This window comes from Sprattus sprattus, assembly GCF_963457725.1.
Source record: "Sprattus sprattus genome assembly, chromosome: 11".
Classification (NCBI taxonomy): domain Eukaryota; kingdom Metazoa; phylum Chordata; class Actinopteri; order Clupeiformes; family Clupeidae; genus Sprattus; species Sprattus sprattus.
This window is the reverse complement of record NC_137909.1, coordinates 18,734,297-18,741,675: the sequence shown is the minus strand read 5'-3', so window position 1 is coordinate 18,741,675 and position 7,379 is coordinate 18,734,297.

Here is a 7,379-nt window from a genome sequence, read left to right as displayed (position 1 = left end):
AGACCGAGGGGCCTGGCCGTCTACGAGCTGTCTGTAGGAATGACTGTGCATCTCTAATGATGCTTTCGGGCCGCTGCAGTTTCTTGGCCTGGGCGCGAGCGTTTCAAAGCAGCTGGGTGACTCCCCGGCGGGTTAAATAGATTTGTTTTCCCCCCGGACCAGACCTTTCTTTTCCTCCTCCCTCTCCTCTCCTCTCTTACCTCACCCCCTTTCTGAACTAGTCATCCATCACTAGACGGGCTGCGTTTCAGTACATCTTAATAAAGTAATCCCCTCACTCGTTTTTCTCCTCGCAGGAATGCTCTTGTTCTCCTCCGGTTCTCTCTGTTCTCCCGTCTGCGTTCAGAGCACCCCAGCAATGATTTGTTTTCTTTTCAGATTTAAGGTTGAGAGAGGCCGTGGCTTATCATTAGTTTAACTTGACTCTTACTCTTTTTTTTTTAAACAATGGATTGTGCATTGTAATCGAAAGGCTGCACATACTGCTGCCAGAATAGGCCGGAGGCTTTCGCAGAGTAGCAATGTTTCTGTGCGATAGAGATAACTCTTACCACAGATTTCATTTGAAAGCCAGAGAATTATTACCACTGGAGAAGCCAAGGGCCAAGAGGCCACTACAACTCCTTCTAGTGGGCTTGATAGCAATTTCTACCAACTGTCAATGTTGTGATATATATGACGATATCATCATACTTGATTGTGCCGTTCTTAAATTTCACTCTGGCCTCTTTTGGCGCCCCATATGTTTACCAGAGAGTGTTTGCCAGGCCAAATCCCCTTACACAGCTATTTATCAGTTCCTGAGTTAATGACTTGAAAAGTACTGATCATGCCCCATTGTACTCCCCCATTGCAAGTTGATCGAATGAGAAATAGGTGATTGGGTTGAGGAGGAAGAGTGCTTTGAAAATGGTTGAACCAGGCTGAGACACTTGTAGGCGTAATCTGTCTTGGCCCACACAGACGTGTTTTCCTGGGACGGCTGTGAGTGGATGCGTGGGGTGGGCATCAGACGATAAATCTGCAGTTAAGCAGCGGAGTCCAGGCCAGGAGGCTACAGGGTTAATGACTTTCCCTGGCAAAGGGGGGGGGGGGGGGGGGACACGGCGGCCTTCTAGGGGAGGACGGGATCAGCAGTGTGTAGGAGCAGGTAGTACAGAGAGCTGCCATCAGTCAGATCAAAGGGGCTTGAGCGAAGGGATTGGGGTGGAGGGGGGGGCACTGGGACAGGTCACTGTGTGTTTGGGTAAAATAGAAAAAAGAGAGAGACACAAAGAGAGGAGGGGGAGGGGGAGTCAGACAGAGAGGGAGACTCTGGGAGAAAGACGGAGAGAGACGGAAAGTAAAGAAAATATGGAAAGTAAAAAAAAAAGAGAGAGAGTTTTGCAAGGAGAGAGCGACAGACAGAGACAGCTAGAGACTGACTAAGAAAACGCAGAAGCAGACAAACCCGGGGGAGGGCGAGGAGAGTTTTTTGACTTTTTCACTCTAGCCTAGTTTCCCTGTGTCTGTCATTTGGGCCTGTTTCCTCTGAGCATTCCCTGCATTCGTACAACCCGGCGCTGAAGCATATCTCAAACACCAGCAGCTCCTGTGCATCATCAAGTGATATATTACTCAGCATTTATCAGTATTTGTTTGAATGAGAGGATGCCAACTCTACTCCTACAAAAGTCAAGAAATTACGTCACAAAGATGTGATTTTATAAAACAAGAGAGTTACATATGACAGATATCACACACCAATTTTTTTTTATCACCAACAGCTACACTTCATGGGCCGTATTCACAAAGAATCTTAGGGCTAAAAGTAGGTCATAAGTGGCGAATTTAGGAGAAACTCCTAAAAATAATGGGCGTGTCAGTCTAATGTAGGACTCCTAATTTTTTTTACTAAGAGCAATTCACAAAATATTTTATCCCTAAAAGTAGCACCTAAGTCTAGGACAGCTTAAAACTCCTCATGAGGACTCCTAAATCACTAAGACCTATTCACAAAAAATCGTAAGATGGCTGCAGCCGACTTGGAATTGATAAAAGACATTGCTTAAACCGTGAAGGTATTAATATTGTCGTAGAATTAGCGCGGGATGCAATGACGCCTTTAAACAACGATGTGTCCCGAAGTGAAATGTTTGGAAACATAAAGATTTTTGTTTGGCTTCGCGGAAAACGCAACTGACGACACTGGGAATCATCAGTCAGCCGTTTAATTCATCAAACTATCAACGCACTGTAGACCCCACATCATCCAACAGTTTATCCAGACAATCGCCTATTACACAATATCAAAGTAAATTCCATGGCGATCGCAGGAATGTCCAGTGACGGGACACACATTACAATAATTCGTCCACCGTGGCCTGGATGTACCGATGACTGGTGCATTTCAACGGAGAGCGGTCGCAGGTTTTTGAGAACTTACCAGCTGGATGCCGCTGGGGTGACAGTGGCTATTGGGACCAGTAGGCTTTCGCCTAGGCTACGGTTCACGTTCGTTTCGCTTTGATCAATTAAGATTGGAGGGCTTGAAGGGCCGTATGTGCTGATATTTGAAGTGGTCAAGGGCTGGAAATATAATAGCCTAACAGTTTGCTGGGTGCTTTAATTATTACTGCCTTGATTACATGCAATTGCCATATTATATATTGATCGCTTTCTATTTACCTTATCGTGCAAATTGTCATTCCCGTTGGATGCACAAACTTGTCATCATGCGTGTGCATTCTGCTAACTGCACTGTCCATAACTATTTAATATGACTAAATTTGAAGCCTAGGTTATTCTCTTATTTTCAGTTGATATAGTGGGATTGTTAGAGGGACGTCACAAATTAGTTTTTAATGAGAGAGCCTGTCAACAACCAATCACCGTCCTCACCCCTTCTAAACTCGTGCATGAGAATCGTCGTCATCCATAGCAACGGAGTTTTTATCTTAAGCTTAGGAGTTGGTATTATCCTTAGTATGAGTAGGTCTCAGAGCCGTTGTGAATCACTTTTAAGAAATGACTCCTACGTAAAAGGTTTTAGCGCGAGTTAGGAGCACTCCTAGTGGTAAGATAAAAGGCTTTGTGAATACGGCCCCAGATTTATATTCATTTGAATAGTTTTAGACCTTGAATAAGGCAGGATAGGCAATTGCCAGGAGTTTAAATACAGTATTTCTAACCAGTTTAATCCAAGCCAAGTTAAGTCTGTAATTTAAATTTCTAAATGTAACTCTTTGTGACTACTGCTATGCTTTGCTGGGCATTTTTTCAGTGCTACAGGCCCATGGCTAACTCCATTTTGGCTGCTCTGCAAAGGGTGGCTAGTCAGCCGTGGCGTGGTAGAGATTTATTAGATGGACTCTACCAGTGGGTGTGTGTGTGTGTGTGTGTGTGTGTGTGTGTGTGTGTGTGTGTGTGTGTGTGCATGTGCATGTGCAGCCGTTACTTTATGCATTTGGGTGGATAAGTGTGTGCGTGCATACTTCTCTGAGTAAATGTGTGTGTATGTGTGCATTTGCGCAAGTATTTGTGTGTGTGTTTGTGTATGACAATGTGTGTGTGTGTGTGTGTGTGTGTGTGTGTGTGTTTGAGCATGTGTGTGTGCACACGATGTGGGAGGGGAGGGGGTCGGCAGTCATAGAGACAGCCCAGGAGAGCCCTTTAATCCAGGGGGATTTTCTCTACAACAGCGAGATGATGAGGACAATTAGTTGGCGGTTGCATTGTGATTAACAGCATGGAGGAAACACTATCTAACTAAATTCAATGGTCCCATGTTAGGATTACTTTACTGGGTGTCTCCAATGGTCAGTGTATGTTCCTTAGTGGAAGGAGGATTGTCATTGTATTTTTTCATGAGTTTAGGATATAAATTACAATGTATCTTTTAGAATCGCATTGTTTTTATTTTACAATGCGATTTGACTTGACTTGTCTTGTTGGTTTAAGGATGATGGAATTTGTAGTATTGCTGTGCTGTCACATGAGGTTGAAGAAGCTGAAGTCCAAGAAACAAATAAACTTCAACAGGACATAGGCATTATTAACATTGGGCATACTAGGGACATTTCCCCACCATTTTATACAATCACCAATTTTGTCCCAACCACTTTTGACAAAAAAAAGCTGTATTTAATGCTCAGATGCTATCACCTTTGATCCAGTACATTATGCAAAATGCCTGCTTTTCTATCAATTGTTAGTAAGATTATATCTTCCTGGCGTTATGAAGGTTTTAAATGTATAAGTAATGCTAATATTGCAATTTAGGTATTGTTTGCCAAGTAAAAAAAAAAGTGTCGCTATGCATGAAAAAATAAGTAAGACTTTGAGTAATGCCACTAGTAACTTTCATGGGCGTGGCCAAAGGTGTTGAGTTGGAATGTGATTGGTCATTGTCAGTATTATGTCTACAAGTAGAATTGTTTGGAACAGTGCTTTGATGTTGGCCAAATTATTTATATTACATTTTATGCATGTGTCATTTCATCTACATTCATGCTGCCGATTTCCTAGTCCACCCTTTCAGATTCATGAAAACAATATATATCTTTTAATGATACCATTTCTTTTTTGGGTTAAATTTCCACTTACCTCGAAACTGAATTTATTTTTGTCTTGAGAATCATTAGAATTATGTATCAATGATAATAACTTTCACAATTTCCATTCCTTAGATTTGTCGACTGACGTTATGTTACGTTTACCAACTTGGCAATAGTTCTGTCTATTGGCGCCAGTTAGTGAACGTAACATAACGTAACATAATAATTATTTAAAATAAAAAAACACGCCTGGAGGAATTAGAAGGAACAGCACAGCAGCAAACAAAGAAACAGCAGACACTTTTGATTACGATGCCACTCCAATTAAAAACACACACGACTCCATCTTCTTTAGAACCTATAAGGTAGGCCAAGTTACGATTTCCTTTTTCACTCGCTGGCCTGCTGTTGTGGCATGTTTGGACTGCAGCCTTTATGAGCCAAGGAGTTCTGAGTTGTTTACATGGGTTTCAACGTGTTGCTCGCCTTGTGATTTTACATTAATAGGCCTATGCACAATCCCGCACTGGACTCGAATCTGCACCCTCGGACAACAGAGGTGGGGGTAAAGGCCTTGGGTTTCTAATCAGTCGCTAGCACGTCTCTTATAGTTTCGGGAATAAGGTTCTCACGGCAGAGTTCGGTATCCGCTGGCCGCTATTTTGCAGAGATACATCCTACGTGTTTTTAACATGTGTAAACGTTTTAGTTTTAAATCCCCACAGAATGCAAGTAACCAGTGGTGGGCTCAGGCTGTTTGAAGGGCAGGGGCGACTAAATAATTGGCACCTAGGCCTACTGCACGACATGGGGCCCCACCAGCATGTAAAAAGCTATGATGCATCATGTATGATCAAATGGTCTTCACCCTTGATTAAGATGAACATCATGTTGTTACGTGATCCAGATAAAAAGTAAATTGAGTCCATAGGTGAGCACAGAACCAGCTAAGCAAGGTTTAGATAGCTAGGTCCTTAGCTAGGCATCTAGGCTCCAAAACACAGCAGACTATAAAGGCACTTGCATTGTACATACATTAGTATTTTGTCATGTATCATTAGTAAAACTCAATCTTGACAACTTCTAAGAAGGCTTGCTGTATCAACTGCCTCACAAACTGTAGTGGGATGTCAGGGTCACAGCTCAGACTGTACATCTGAACATTCTAGAAGAGGTGTGGCTAAAACCCGAAAACTTTATGGATGGAATAGATGTATGTTTTTAACAGTGGGAAACAGTATAGCAAACTTTATTTTGTCATCGTTGGCAACAATTTACTTTGTCTTTTACCATCAAATAGTTAACCTAACATAATCTAGCCTAGCCTAAAGGAAACATTAAAAAAATAAAAAAACAGGGCAATGCTGATAAGAGTACATCAAAGGCTAGCTAGATTTTAGCCTAACTTATCTGCCCATTTTTTTAAAACACAGAAAGGATTTGTTAGTGACCATACCATGTATTTTGAATGTGACCAGGGTTTGAAATTCAAAATCGTTAAAAAAATATTTGGCGGTGCCCCTGGACTGCTGTCATGGCATCCACTTTGGGAAAGCCTGTCCTAGAGAACACGTTGTAGAGGAGCCTGAAGATCACTGTTTTATTGTTTTCTCGCTTGTTTTATTGTCTTCTCGTTTTTTCGAAGAAGGCACTTCATGAGTTTGTTTCATTAACAAGGCACCTGTAGGGAACCTCATGTTTATCCCACTGTAAGTGCACCTACAGGGCACCACATCACATTTATTTCACTTCAGGGGCATCCATTGACACGCATGTAGGGACACCATTTACAGCACTGCATCACGTCACTGGAGGGGCACTTCTCCTTTAAAGGAACACGTCATTGGACACTTGTTCATCATGTGTTCTCAGCTGTAGGGGTGGCCTGCAGCTTTGCATCTCATTTACTCTACTGGAAACGAAACCCTTTGGGACACTGTCCTGTAGGGAAAGCATTCCAAAGGGCACTTCATAACGGTACCCTTTTCCACAGGAAGGGCACCCATAGGGAACGTCGAGTTTTTCCTTTTCCACTGTAAGGGCACCTTATGGGGCATTGCAACATTTCTTTCTCCACTTGAAGGGCACTTATTAAGACACTTCATCAAATTGACTTGCTCTACAGGGCATATCATCATGGTTTTGTGCATCAGTCATTTTTTTCTCATTTGAAGGGCAGCTGACAGGGCAGTCCCTCTTGCTTTGACCACTCTAGAGGGCACTTCTAGAGGCCACGCTCTTTCAACCATGAGGGCACCAGGAGGGGCAGAACAAGGTGCTATTCAGTTTATTAAATGCAACCTTACAGGAGACTTAGAAAATATCAAGCAATATGCAGGATGATGTTTTAGATTTATTGCAATTCTGTATTCTATGTACATTTGTGTTGTATTTACAGCAAAGTAAACCACTTCTTTGATCTTATATTCTTTTAACAACCATTAAAATTAATTATATGATCTCTAAATAAGCATGATTTCTCTTTGTCCAAGGAAGAAAAAGAATCTGAAAAGGAAACAATAAGTAGCTGCAAGATACAAACCAACAGAACAGAGTAAACTAACAAGCATCATTTCTGATAAAAAAAAATAATAGAGAAGGCTTTATAATACAGGAGAAATAAATACTATTAACATGAAAAACCTGGCTCTACAAGCATTTCTTCAAAGTAACCTTTGCCAATAGATAAACCATCTGTCCTTCTGTATGTTCCGTAATGATTTCTCTCCTTCATACTTCGGCAAGAAGTAGGGGGTTTGATAGATGACTGTTCCAAATGGTTTGCATTATGAATAAATAAAAACACCATTACACTGCACTCTGACACTGTGCAATGGTACTTTT